The following is a 14,400-nucleotide window of genomic DNA, read 5'->3' on the forward strand; positions in this document are numbered from 1 at the left end:
TCATGCTGGAATTGCTGATCAAAGTCTGAGGGGCATCCTGCTCCTAAATAACTGGTACCTTGTTGCCATACTGACATACAGGAGGCCTGAGTTACCTGTCAAAGGTATTTACTCTTCTTTCCCTCAGGCGGTAGAACCATATCCCCATGCTTCTTAAATCTTCTTTACCTATTACAGGAATATTTACTGGAAACCAGAATGAGGTAATGAGTTATTGTCAGATATTTGCCACTTTGTGGCACCACAAGTTTTCAAAAAGTCTCATGATCCTACCTTGGGAAAATATGAAGTAGTATTAACTATGCATAACAGTAGCTAAGAAATACAGGTTCAGAAGTAAGAAGTCTGCATTCTACCTGTGGAAAAAGGAAAAAAACAAACCCCAAATCATTCCTCTGCTAACACCGATAATCTTAGATGTCTATTTGGAACATTAAGTATCAATTGCTTTTTATTTCTTATTTAACGTTTAATGCTTTGAACAACTACTTTGTTTCCACTCTGATTTGAGCTTTTTAATGTTTACTCAGTCATATCCTTTATTTTTTTTCCCCACTGAAATATTGCATACAATGAGTTTTCTGGTCTCTACAGCTTTTCAATAAGCCATACTAAGAAACTTGACTCCTCTGGTATTAAGTGAAAGAAAAAGATTTGACAGGTTTAGATATGAAATGAATAGTGACTTTCCTCTGAAAATGTGTCAAATTAAAGCAGGTGGGATGAGGAAAACAGCTACAATATGTCAACTTTTACAGGCTTTGATTTATTTTTAATGATGCAGTGCACTTTAGGAAGCCTGAAGATGTGCTCATTCACAGCCCAGGTCTCATGGTGTGCTGTATTGTTCAGGTACTTCTTCTAAGTTGGGTGCAAGATGGGATCATGACCTAGAACTCCTGTAAATAGCAATTATCTCTTTGGAAAGAGAATGATTAAAGTTTAGCTGAATGTCAGCAAACTATTCACTCCTCTCTCTTCCTCCCTTCTGTAACTTATTTATACTTCTTAACCACCCATCCTCCCAAAGTTTTTCTAATGCCAGCTCTCTTCATTATTTGTTTGTTTGTTTGTTTGTTTATGATGGATCACATAGGATAATGTGAAAGCATAAGATCTTAGTAAATTATCACATAACAAACTAGTAATTTGAGGTTCAAATGAAAAAAATTGTTTGCTGAATAAAAATGTTTAAATACTTAATCAGAATTGTTTCAGGAAAAAAAAAACAGGATGCAAAATATGATGGATCCACAAAACAGGGTTCAAAATGAGAACACAGATAATTCAGCCAGGAAAATAATGGAATTTTTTTTAGAAAATTATTGCAGAAAATCTCTTTTATCTCAAATTCATGAAAGAATTTCGTACTAGAGATGTAAATTGGACAAGAACCTGGCTAAAGGGCAGATACCATTTGGTTACACCAAAAGGAGAGAATAAAGTAAGAAAAAAATTCTTCAGTATCGCCACAAATAAAAAGTCTCAATATTGATATTTTGACATATTTTCATTAATGAGCTTAACATAAAAGTTAGAGGGCTATGGTGAAATTTGTTGAAGACCCAAAGCTAGAAGGCCTCAGTATTAAGAACAAACTGTGTCACCTTGAAAATTTCAGTTATGAATGAAATAAAATTGAGCATTTCCAAGCTCAAGACTGTGTGCCTAAAGTCTGCAATAATATTTCTGTTATAAAGTGACAGATTAAAGGAGGACTCAGTGTACTCATTGACATGTGATTAAGCAGTGAACAGAATATGTCCCTGAAAATGTCTCCCTGGAGCCAAGGTAAAGAGCTCCACAGACAGTGAAACAGAATCTCACTTACAGTACAATTAAGTCTACTTTTTAAAATTATTATTATTTGTTATTGTCTCTTTCTCTAAAGAGGTTTATTACTCCCTGGGAGTTCCAAATCAAATCAGGAAATTTCTGAAATTCCTGTATCCTCGTACCTGATGGGCATGAGGGAAGACCCCGGTCTGAGGATCCAATTAGCAACCTCCAAGGGGAATAATATGCTAGAAAGTAAGTTGCAAAGTAACCGTAAGCATGATTGTCAGAGGCATATGACAGAAGGATGTCTTGGGGTGCCAGGTGAAGCCTTAGACAATTACGGGAATGGAGAAGGAAAGGGGAAGTACATTAGTGTGCATTTCAGATGGAATGCTAAGAAAACTGTGGGGAAGTACCTAAAACAGCAGACATGTACATGGAGGAGATGGAAAGAAAGCAAATAAACCCATGTAGGCAAAGAAAGTCCCAAAGTATGCGCCTCTTCATTCAAGATTTTTTGGAGGAAAGCTTTATAAATGCTAACTAAATGAATTGTTCAGTGAAATGATTACTGGACAACAGCAATCCTTGTGGAGTCAGGCACTGCTGACTGGTCTGGAAAAGCAGCTTAACCTCTGTAGAGTAATTAAATTGCTCAGAATCTTGAAAGATGAACACACGTTAAGACAAATAATGAGATACGATATCCACCTCTCAGCTATGATTTGCAATAAGGAAGAAAATACATCATTTGGGCAAGTGAGCTGTTTAACCCTGCTTCAGCGTAAGCTACTATTTTCAATAATCGCAGCTTGGAGTGGAGCTAATAGTACAGCCCATATTAATTGAATGTTCACTATGGTCTGAGAATAAAAGCTGAGTTGGTGAAAAGCTATTGATAAAAAAACCAACCCACACTACCTCCAATAAAGTTGTTTTTTGTTGTTTTCCCTGCAGGAAAAGGGCCATTTAAAATAATAAAGAAACTCTATTTTTAGATTCCAGGAAGAAAAAGATGTTACTTACCAAAATAGTAAGTCAAGTCACAGAAAATTGAATCAGAAAAAAAAAATGTTTTTTGCAATCTGGAGTTCTACTCCAGAGCAAGCTAGATATTGTAGAGTATATAGAAGCAACTTGATAATGGCAGCAAATTGCTTAAAACTGCTGTGCCAGGCTAAACACTCACCCCTACTGCCAGACTAATTCTGGTACTTGCCACTCATGTAATACTAGGAATTGCAGGGCTGTTTTTCATTCCTGCTGGCAAGTTATGTACTTTTCCTGTTAAGAATGGATGGATGATACTGAAATCTCTAAAATACACTCTTTCTGGGTGACAGTGTTTTGGGGGTTATTTTCTTCTTCCTTTCTTTTTAACTTTATTCACTGTTCTTTTAAAGGGACGAGTGGCTGAGTGAGATGGATCTCTTGGGTGAAGGGAGAAGACTTGTCCTTCTCTGGTGAGCAGCCGAGCAGTCTGAAGAAACTTTGAGATGTGACAAGGAGGAAATTCAGAGCATGGAGCTGCAGACTTGCAGCTCAAGCAGAGGGACTGACTGACGGTAGCGTGAAGGAGGGAGCAGTCAGCCTCAGAGCTGATGGAAAGAGCTGTCTGAGGGACAACAGGGGATACAGCACAGTTCATTTCAGCTCAGAAAGTAACACAGGTATGTAAAACCAAGCCTGGAAGCAAGGATCTGCCTGCAAGGACCCAATGGGCAGGGGGAGCAGGTATAAACCTCTATTTCTATTCTGGCAGACTTGCTAACTTCAACTTTTCTGGGTTGTTTTTCTTGATTTTTCTCGGGGCTTTTTTTAAATTTTATTTTATTTTAACTTTTTTTTTTTTTTTTTTAAATTTAGAAGCATTCCAGTGTTCTTTAAGAACTGCAGAATTAGGAAAAGGTCTAGACAGATTTACCTCAGAGTTGTAGCTGACTCAGGATCTCATTCACTAGGGTTAATGACCTTTGATTAACACAATTTGCCTGGCAGCCAACTCTGCTCAGCATGAATATCAGTCTTCACTGAAACGTTAGTGGGCAATTAATATTGTTGCTGCAGCCCAGATACAAAAGTGCACAGAAGCATGATGCACCAAGGGCCTTCACAGCAGGAGACCGATACTGTAGTGTGAGTGATTAAAAAATTACTTTGATGAACTATAAGAATGAATTAGTGCCAAACTAGACCAATGGCATAAAAGAAGACACCAGAAGCGTGTAAGTGACTTCCTGGCTTCCACAACTTGCCATGTGCGGGTTTTTGTGTGGTGGAGCCAAGGAGTTTGGTTCTGAAATAGCAGATTTGTTTGTCAGATGTGGTGTCTGCAGGTTCCTGTGAATAAAGGTCACTTCGCATACAGAATATATGATTATATAAAAAAACCTGTGATGCTGTACTGGGACCCAGCTTAATTTTCTGCTTTGCCACAAACTTCCTTTGTGGCTTTTAGTAAGTGATATTAAGCCTATGTATTGAAAGATAGCTGGATGCCTGCCTGCACTTGAATTCATTAGGATCTAGTCACCTAATTTTGCATTTCAACTTTTCTTTTTTTTTTAATTTCCTAGGATTTATCTTTTATTTTATAGAAAATTTATGATTCTTTTTCTAGATTACTTGTGAATGTAACAGTCTGTTGTCAAATGAATATTCAAAAACATCCATTCAAACAAAATAACATAAATCATCTCAGAAATTTGTAATTCCTTTTCACTTTGTACAGTCATTTGCCCAATGATTAATTGTACAGACTGAATATAGAATTAGAAGCAATTCTCAACTAAAGTTGCCTTTAGTTGTTCACAGGGAGAAAAAAACATTCAAAATTATTCAGGCTTTTAAAAACCAAATAAATAGATCTGTAAATTTACCTGCAGATAATTTGAAAGCAGAATATTAACAAGCTATTGCAAGCAAGTTACCCCACTGACTTTATGAAATGCCTTAGGAAAGAAGAAAGTTTTATTTGGTACACTTTTATTTCCAAAATTTTCATGAGTTTTGGCTCTTGCCATTTTTAAATTTCCATTTTTAAATTTAGTTTCAAAATAATAAATTAATATTTATTTTTTCTTTCCAAAATTGTCTTCACCTCGTAAGCGAATTGTTGTGCAATTGTATATCTATTTTTGACTAGTTCACGCTGAAATATTTTTTTTTTCTTTGGATCCACTGTTTTGTAATAATTTAAAATTACCTTGGACTTATTCAAAGCAGCTGATTTTCAACAATGAAAAGAAGATAAATTGAGATCTTAGAACATTATTTATTTATTTTTCTAACAGTGACACTTTTTGAGCAACTGTTTGGCTTATATTATTAAGCCATTTCCTTGATACTACTGAAATGACATTAGGTGTCTCTTTCCAGCATTAAAAAATGTGTTATCTTGGAATTGTGCCTGTAGAAGTGAGACGACTTTGCAGTTCCAAAGATGACCAGAAGCCTATTGTATCTAACCATTGAGTCTCAGCTATTTTGGAAAGACAAAAGGGGGTGGGAAAGGCAAAAAAAAGATACTGTCTTTCCCTTTGTGGCCTTGTGTTTTAAACTGAAATAAGAGCATGATTCCAAAGGGGGTGAAAGGCAAAAAAAAGATACTGTCTTTCCCTTTGTGGCCTTGTGTTTTAAACTGAAATAAGAGCGATTCCCTCCCCCTCCTCCCCCCCCCCCCCATGTTGTATGTCATCTTTAGGTAAATAGTTTATTTTTTTGTGCTTCTGAAGGAACTTTGAGTTGTTTAGGCAAATGCACCAGCAACATCTGGTTGACAGAAAGCAAAAGCTTTTGAGATATATTTTTAAGAAACACCAAGCACTGTGTTTATTAGGAATCACATTTTCTATTTTTAAATAGTAACAGAGCATTTTAGAGCAAGTATTGTACTTCTTAAATTATAATTCTTTGGCTTTGAAATCTGTTAATGAGTGTGATCATAACAAACTGAAGCACTACAGAGATATATAGGATAAAACATACTGTTAATGTTGGGCATTGAATCTCAGGTTAGAGAGACTATATTACTACTGTAATCAGTAACATGTCATAGAAGTTTCTACATTTTATAACTATTCATTACTCTTCTTGCTTGTGACAGCATGGTAATGTTTCTTGCTGATGTTATCTTTACATGTTTTCTTTTGTCTAACAGAAACTATGATACTCAGCTGATAGGTGGTTTAGTACCTGCACAATTAGGGCTAAAAGCTGAGTCCGACTATCGTATCTGCACTGAAATCCAGTATGTACAAACTACTATTACATACGTTGAAGTCACTCAAGTTTCACAGTTTACTCAAGGTAAGAAAAGCAATTACACCTCTGCTGTCCCCTCCATGAACACAAGAATACCATATATTAAGTGGGTGTGATACACATACAGAACAGACTCATGGAATAAAATAAATCCTGGCATATAACTTTCTTGGTCAGGTTAGATTACTTCTTTGTTTTGGCCTGGAACTAAGACATTTTAAACAATTCCTACCTATTTTTATCTTCTCTTTCTCTGCAAAACTTGAACCACAGAGTCTATTCAGGAATAATATTTTTTTCTGTCTTCTTGATCTTGTACCCTTCTTTCAAATATCTTCCATCTTATCCCCACTGTCTTCTGTGCCTGTCTGCTATTTTTAATTTTGCTTCGTCGTTAAAATTCCCTTGCCATTATTGCTTGACATTCTTTATGAAACAACTCATGTTAAGTTGATTTCTTGTAGAATATGGATGACATTATCTCAGTAAATTTAATTCCTTATTCCTTTAAGTTAAAGAACAATGAATAACCCTAAAAACTGTAGCTAGAATTCTATCACCTTTTTGGAAGCCACTGAGGCAGTGTCAGCTTAAAAGTGATACTATTTCATGTGCAGCATTAAGAAGCTTTAAGATTTCTTGAGTAGATATTCTCATAATCATCATGGCCAAGCTAAGTAATATGGCTAATTCTGTAGACAAATCATTTAGCTTTTGTAAAAGAAATAAATAGGCAAACTTTTTTTTCCCCGGTATTAACCCGTGTGCACTCTTCAGATCACTGTTATCTCTTAAATATTCCTGAGGTAATCACTGTGGGTTTTTTATAAACTTTTGGTTTCATTTTTTGCTCTTTCTTCCCTGTTCTGCAAAGCCAACATTGGTTTGTTCTGTGTTTGTCTGCGATGTATTGTTTGATACAGTACTTTGTTTTGCAGACCAGCAATCCATGTACCTGTAGCACAGATTATTTACAGACACCGACCAACAAGTCTCAGAAATATTGGTGCTTTATTCAGCCAACAATGTGTAACAGTGAACCCATATCGTAAGCAATAACTGAAGTGTTGAGATCAGTCCTTCAATTTGTCATCATTTGTCCATTGTCACTTTGAGCTCTTGGGATGACTGAAGTAACAAATGAGTTGTCTCTTCTCAAGCTGATTTTGTTCCTTAGGGAAGAACTTGTCCTTTAGCCCCATTTAAAACATCTTGATCTGGTGCCAAGCTAAGGTTTAAGTACCCAGTTTTGCTCTTGGCAGATTCTTTTTGCTCTTTTGTTCAAAGGCTAATCCAGATCTGTGTAACTAAATTTTGACTGATGTGTCTGCGCCGTATTTTTCACTGAATCCCAAATATTTGTCCCATTAAAGTTCCCTTGGACATTTCATTCTGAATGAAAAAGCTTATTCCCACAGCAGAAAAAGAACTTAAAATGAAGTGCAAAATTGTGTATCAGTTTTGTCAGATGGTCAGTGGAACTGTTCACCTGTAGGAAAGAATGACCCCTCTCTTGCTGCTTTTGGAAAGGCATGGTTCTTGGCAGAACTGAGTACCACCAAGTTTGGCTTGACACCCTTTGGATCTAAAAAATATGGTTGTCTAGTTCTTGCTGCATCCAGCTTGGAGGTTAGAGAACAGGCTCATATCCTTCCAAGACCATCATGTTTGGAAGGTCATGGAGACCAGGGGAGGTCTGCAATGCCTGAAGGCAGGCAAATGATTTCCTCTTCTTCAAAAAGAGATGAAAAACAAGCCAGAGAAATGCAGTCTGGACAGATTCAGTTTGGGCCCTGGGAAAGTCACAGAGTGAGTCCATTTGAAGCACATTTCTGGGAACGTGGAGGAGAAGAAGGTTACTGGAAGCAGCCAGCATGTGTTTACCAAGGGTGAACATATCTGACAAACCTGACTGTCTTCTAAATATTCTTGTATCCATGTTAGGACATTATGGTCTGGAGGGGTGGACAATTGGTAAAAAGCTAGTTGGATGGTCAGTCCCAAAGGGTCATAGTTAATGGGTCATGCTTTACCTAGAGGTCCGTAGAAGGGGAGGACTGCAGGGGTCTGTCCTGGGACCTGTCCTTATTAACACTTTTATCGTTTAACACCTTACCTGGAGGAGGTAACGGAGCACACACTCATCAAGTGTGCAGATGACACCAAACTGGGGAGACAACTTGATATGCTCCAGGATAGGATCCCGTTCGGAGGGACCTGGATAGGCTAGAGGAATGGGCCAACAAGGACCTTGTGAAATTGAGCAAGGACAAATGCCAAGTGCTGCCCCTGGGACAGAGTAGCCCCTACAACAGCACAGGCTGGGGACAGACAGGCTGGGAGCAGCCCTGCAGGAAAGGCCCTGGGGTTTGGTGGACACTGAGCTGAACCTCAGTCAGCAAAGGCGGCTACCAGCTTTGGCTTGAAAAGGAACATGGCCAGCTGATACAGACTGTGATTATCTCCCTCTGCTCAGCACTCATTAGACCATATTTGCAGTGTTGTCTCCCCCATGGGGAGAGGCTGAGGGACAGGGCTTGCTTCAGCCTGCAGGAGAGGGCACCTAACTGCAGCCCATCAGTGCCTGTGGGGAGGTTATCAAGGGGATGGAGCCAGGCTCTTCACAGCTGTGCGCGATGAAAGGATGAGAGACAACTTGAAAAAGTTGAAATAAGAGAGGTTTAGACTGCATATGAGGAACAACTTTTTCCCCACAAGGACAACTCAGCAGTGAGACAGGCTGACTAGAGAGACTGTACAGTCTCTGTCCTTGGAGGTTTCAAGGTCTGACTGGAAGAAGTCCTGAGTAACCAGGTCTGACCTCAGAGATGGCTCTGCTATAAGCAGGAAGCTGAACTTGATGACATCCTGAGGTCCCTTCCAACCTGGGTTTTCTGTGATTCTGTGAATCACTCTTTAAATGCTTTTTTCTTATTCTCTCTACAGTCTTTAAACATTTTTTTTATTTCCCCTATTATTTGACTTCCACTAGCTTTGATTTTCTTTGTGCTAACATGTAATTTCTCTGTTCCTGCTCTTTGATCTCTATTCTGCTCCCCAAATTTTGTTTTGTTGGTTTTTTTGTGTGTTTGTTTTGGGGGAGGGGGTTATTTTTTGTTTTTGTTTTGTTTTTTTTTTTGTTTTCTCCTACCAGGCAAGGTGAGGATATATCCTTGTTTTCATCATTTTGTTCCTACTAAAATTTTACCTACCTTCTGTTAGTAAAGATTTTAGTTAGTATGATAGATTTATACCACTCTTGATGTTCTCAGGAAAGAATGAAAGCTTTTTGTTTTCATTTAGTATCTGTTTTCATCTCAAAGGTGGATCCACAGGATGCAAGCTTTGCTAAATGAGCTCTTATCAATTTGTATGTTACAGTACCTTCAATGTAAAAAAGAAAACTTTTTATTGCTGCTCGTTCAAGCACTTAGAATCCTCTTTGGGAGAACCAAGTCTTTCAACTGATTCCAAAAAGGTCGCTCAAAACCCCCACTTTTTCTTCTGAAAACAGATAGTGATTATCATCATACAAAGAGCTAACTAGACAGAAAGTCTACAGCATAAATAACAGTGGTTTGCGTTTGAGATCATAAACTTTCCCCATATTTCTGATGACATATCCCTTTAGCTGTAGCATACCAAATGACTGTCTACTCTAGCTTTTGATTATTGTAGTTCCATAGAAACACCCATCTGGACATATTTTTTGTCTTTTTTTTTTTAATCGTACATATTCTGTGGTAGTAGATACATACTAATCTTCCCAAAAGTAGACCTGCTTTATTATTTTAAAATTTCTATAGAGATTAATTTAAAGCTCTACAGGTAAATATTTTAATTAGATTTTATATTAAATACTTTTAAAATTTAATCTAATTCCCCTATATAATTAATACCAACTTACCTCAAAAAAACCCCTCTCCCAACTGTAACTGGGTCTGCGTCTTTAACCATGCAGCTATGTCCCTAGAACTATTTTCCATTTTCCTTTCATGCAATATGTGCATTCTGCTTTTGATAGCTTTTAGATGTTCAGCACTAAGCATATGTTTGAAGAAAAGTTGTACAAGACTATAAGGAAAGGAAGTCCATGCTACAGTTTTGTAAATCCTTGCTGGTTCTTTTTCTTTTTGATCTACACCATCATACCAATAGCACAGATTGCACCTTCATATTCTTCATATAGTGCAATGGTAAAGCTAATTTCTGCTGCTTCATTTGCATTTTTTAAATTTTACTTTCCTGCTCTTTTAAAGTGAAATGTAGGTCAAGAACCCATAGCATAATTCTGTCTTGAGAAGATTCTGTCTGCTCCCAAACACATTTTGGTATTTTTTTTTTTACTGTTTTATCACTAAGTCCACTGCTCAATTCAGTTATATAAAAAATAATATATATCTGCTGTTTTTGTTGTTTTTTTGCTATAATCTCTAAGCTGTCATTGTGAAAGGTCATGTTGATTCACTCACATTACATGTAATACCTGGAAAATCTTAGGACATCTAGAACCTAGACAGTCAGTGACTTAAGACTTTGGAAGGACAAAGAAGTATTGGTTGTGAACTACTCCCTCTCTGGGTGCACAAAACATTTACACATAACTGATTTCAATTTTACTGGGATTTTTTTCCCCTTTGTTTACAATTTTCAGAGCAATCATAATCGTTCTACTATTTTACATTTTTCTAATAGCTATATCACACAATTTTAATGTTTTGTATGTATACTTTGGGAAGCTTGTTTAACTATTCTGGACCAAACTTTGTTACTTGTGTGGAAAGCATTTACTACTGCAGGTAGTTTTGCTGACTCAGGAAAAGGCAGTGTCAATAAATAAGGAAAATGCAGGACTACAAACCCCTAGCCCTTGTTGCATAGATGAGCGTTTTTTGTTTGTTTTTTTTCTGTGCTCACAGATCATCCGGGATGTTTGATGAAATAGTTTTACCTGGTCTTGGTCTCCAGAGGTAAGTTATGAAATACTAATACAACTTTTTTAGAATGGATTTAGGGGAAGGCAGGTGTTCTTGCTTTCCCATTCCCATGGTGACCATGTACAGTGCACAAGAGAGATCAAGTTCTGGCACACTGTGGATTTCAGAGACTGCTTCTGTCAGAGTATCTCTTGGCAGCCAGTTCCCCAGAACTGTACTAATATTAGTTCGAAGAAACTAGCTTTATCTTCTTGACTTAGTGGGATGATAGGAAAAGGTTTGAAAAGAAGAAAGCAGTAATACAACTGCCAGTAATAAACTGGCAGTGAGAAGGAGTTTATGAAAACAATGAGCACTCCAAACTTAAATATAATAAACTAAATGCCCTTTTTGTGAAAATACATACTTTCAGTCACACATCTTTCATGATTTTTTTTTTATAGGTGAGGAAGGATATATAGTGTGTGCATAATTCATGAAGAATATCCATGTTCATTTTTGTGTCTGACTCAAGGGGTTTTTTGGCCCTCAGGACATGAAGGTACCAGATGTCATGAACTATGCGAGCTGATAATCAAAAGAAGGCTGAGAAATTAACAGGTTGAGTGAGATGTAAGGCACAGTCCTATGAGGTAAATACCTCCCTTCTGTTTCTCTAAACATGCCCAAACTCTTGGGATGTCAGGGGAGACGGTATAATCAAAGCTGAATGCACTTTAAATCCATGCCATTTTCACCGCAACAATTTTTTTTTTTTTTAATTTTAAACAGTGTCAGAAAGAAATTATTCATTAGAAAACAAGACTCGCTGAGCTGACCACTCACTTCAAAAATGTTTGAAACTAAGTTAAAAATGATTTTGTTAAACAAACTAACTTACTGTTATGGCCAGATCCTTCCAGGATAGCACTGAGAGCTCATTTTCCGCAATGAGTAGATCCCTTTAGCTTCCTTTCATAGAAAGGAAATAACCTGAATTTCAGACACCTTAGAAACAAATCTTAATACTTGCTCCCAGCTGGCTTGCGGGCACACAAATTTGTCCCTGATCAATTAGGCCAGGGCAGAGGAAGCTGAGAAAGGAGGTGCTGTGGGGTCTAGGAAAATCTGATGTGGCCTTTTTTAGCTTGCAGTTGTGAAGTGGAGAAAATCTTTGCATTAGGTTTTCCCTCAGTAGAGCAGGAGGCGTGGGATGATTTGAGGACCTCAGTGTAGATGAAAAGTGATGAATTCAGGTAATTGAAGCCAAGTTAACAGCAGACAGATAGATGAACTAGTGCTGGAGAGTAATTGACAATCCAAGAGCTTCTCTGTTGCGTATGTTTTTCCCTGCTTTAACATGATCTTTCAGAATTGCCATGCTGATTACTGTTCCCTCTCACCATCTCTGGAGATGAGTTTACTTCTGGCATATCTTTGCAGGAAAATTATTTCCTCGGGTCCAATAGATGGATCTCAACTTTGATATTGCATTAGCATGAGATTCCCTGTGGTGAAAGGGAGGAGGATTTTGCTTTTTTCTCTTCTGCTATTAGAATTCCTTTCTTCCCCAAAAGAATATGTCCAGTACATGAAAAAATAAGAATGAATGTCATACAACATATACTATGGAGTTGAAATACCTTTTAGTTCTTATACAAACTTTCAATTCCTAAAATAACAGTTTCATCAATATATGTTTCTATTATTTTAATAAAAATGTTTTGATACTTTCAGTTTACTCTAGTTCTTATTAAATTTATTTACAATTTTTATTTATTCAAAAACACATACCACCCAGACCTTACCCAAGTGCAGGTAGATGGAAAAGATTCTTAAAATTTTATCTTCTTTTTTATTTACAGTTTGAGCGTAGAGTTGGAAATGCTCTAAAGCAGCTGCTCCTATTCTACTCCTTCCATGTTTTAACAAATTTTGTTTAAAAGTAACAACGTAAAAATCCTGACCGTCAACCTGTAATTAAATTATGAATGTGCCATGACATCAAGAATAACATAAAATTATTAATTTTGGTATTTGACTAACATTTGAATGTGCAAGTAAATCCTAGTGCTTTGTGCAGCTGATGAGACAATTCCATTTTACAGTTGGAAAAGCCAGGAAAAGTAGTGACTTGCCAAAATAATTATGTCAGAGGATAAATGCCAGTCTCAGACTTGAGCTGGTAAGGTATAATGAAATGTTGAATTAAACTATGCTGTAAGAGTATTCATACTCTGAAAAACAATGTTGTAACTTTTATTCCCTTCTGTATTTTTAGTTGTCCAATGTAAAAATGATGCTTCTCTAATGGAAGAATAGAATAACTTCATTCGCAATATACAAAGCCTTATAATGAGATAACAGGAATCCAGGATTGTAAGCCCTGTATTTTGTCAAATAATTGCTTTATTATTGGTACACTATATTTTCCTTGGACTTCATGGAGCTCAAAAACTTATTAACTGTAACAAACCTTAGCTTGACAGCTATGTACTGAATGTTATTGCTACTACTGTTTATACTTCAAGGAATAAGCTTTATGTGTTCAAAGCTACTGTAATGTACTTCAGGGAATGAGCTTTGTGTGGTCAAATCTACCATAATACCATACCTTTCTGGAGACATGCACTTCAAACCTCTGGAGGGTCCCTTTAGTTTCTGTTAACAGAGTGTGTTCAAATACTCCATGTCATGCAACATTATAATGATGTATTTTCATAGCAATTAAATTTTTGCAGGTATTACTTCTCAGCTGACTCTTCTGTCTCTGCTGACTGAGGACATTTGGCTACCACTGTTAATTTTCAGTAGTTTGTGATCACTAGAAAAAGAAGCAAATATATCTTTAGATATCCTATTGATTTTTGCATGTGTGTAATTCTAGGAAGTCGACAAATACAGTAAGTCTTTGAACTCTATTGCTGAAGGAATTGTATAATTAGAAATTTAACATTCAAGAAACTATTGTGAGCAGTAAAACTGAAATATCATAGTAAATACATGAGGCTACTAGGAAATATCATTTTAACATAATGTACCAAATCTTGATGGAATCCTAACCGTGAGGCGTGGGGAGGGGGAAGGTAAAAACTCCTTCATTAAGCAAAAAGTTAATTTTTATGTGAAATGATTTTTATGCATGAAAACTTTCAAAAGCTAAGGAACAAGCAAGATATTTCTTTGCATAGTGTAGTCATAGCAAAGCTGCTCAGATGAGCCATTTGCAACCTGGGTTCACATGCATTAGATATCTTTCTTTGTGTATGTCTCAAAAAGCTGACTGGATTCAAACAGTGGACAACTGTCCTGGTTTCAGCTGGGATAGAGATAATTTTCTTCCTAGTAGCTGGTACAGTGCTGTGTTTTGGATTTAGGATGAGAATAATGTTGATAACACACCGATGTTTTAGTTGTCGCTAAGTAGTGCTTACACTAGTCA

This window comes from Aptenodytes forsteri, unplaced genomic scaffold (assembly GCF_000699145.1).
Source record: "Aptenodytes forsteri isolate BGI_AS27 unplaced genomic scaffold, ASM69914v1 Scaffold45, whole genome shotgun sequence".
Classification (NCBI taxonomy): domain Eukaryota; kingdom Metazoa; phylum Chordata; class Aves; order Sphenisciformes; family Spheniscidae; genus Aptenodytes; species Aptenodytes forsteri.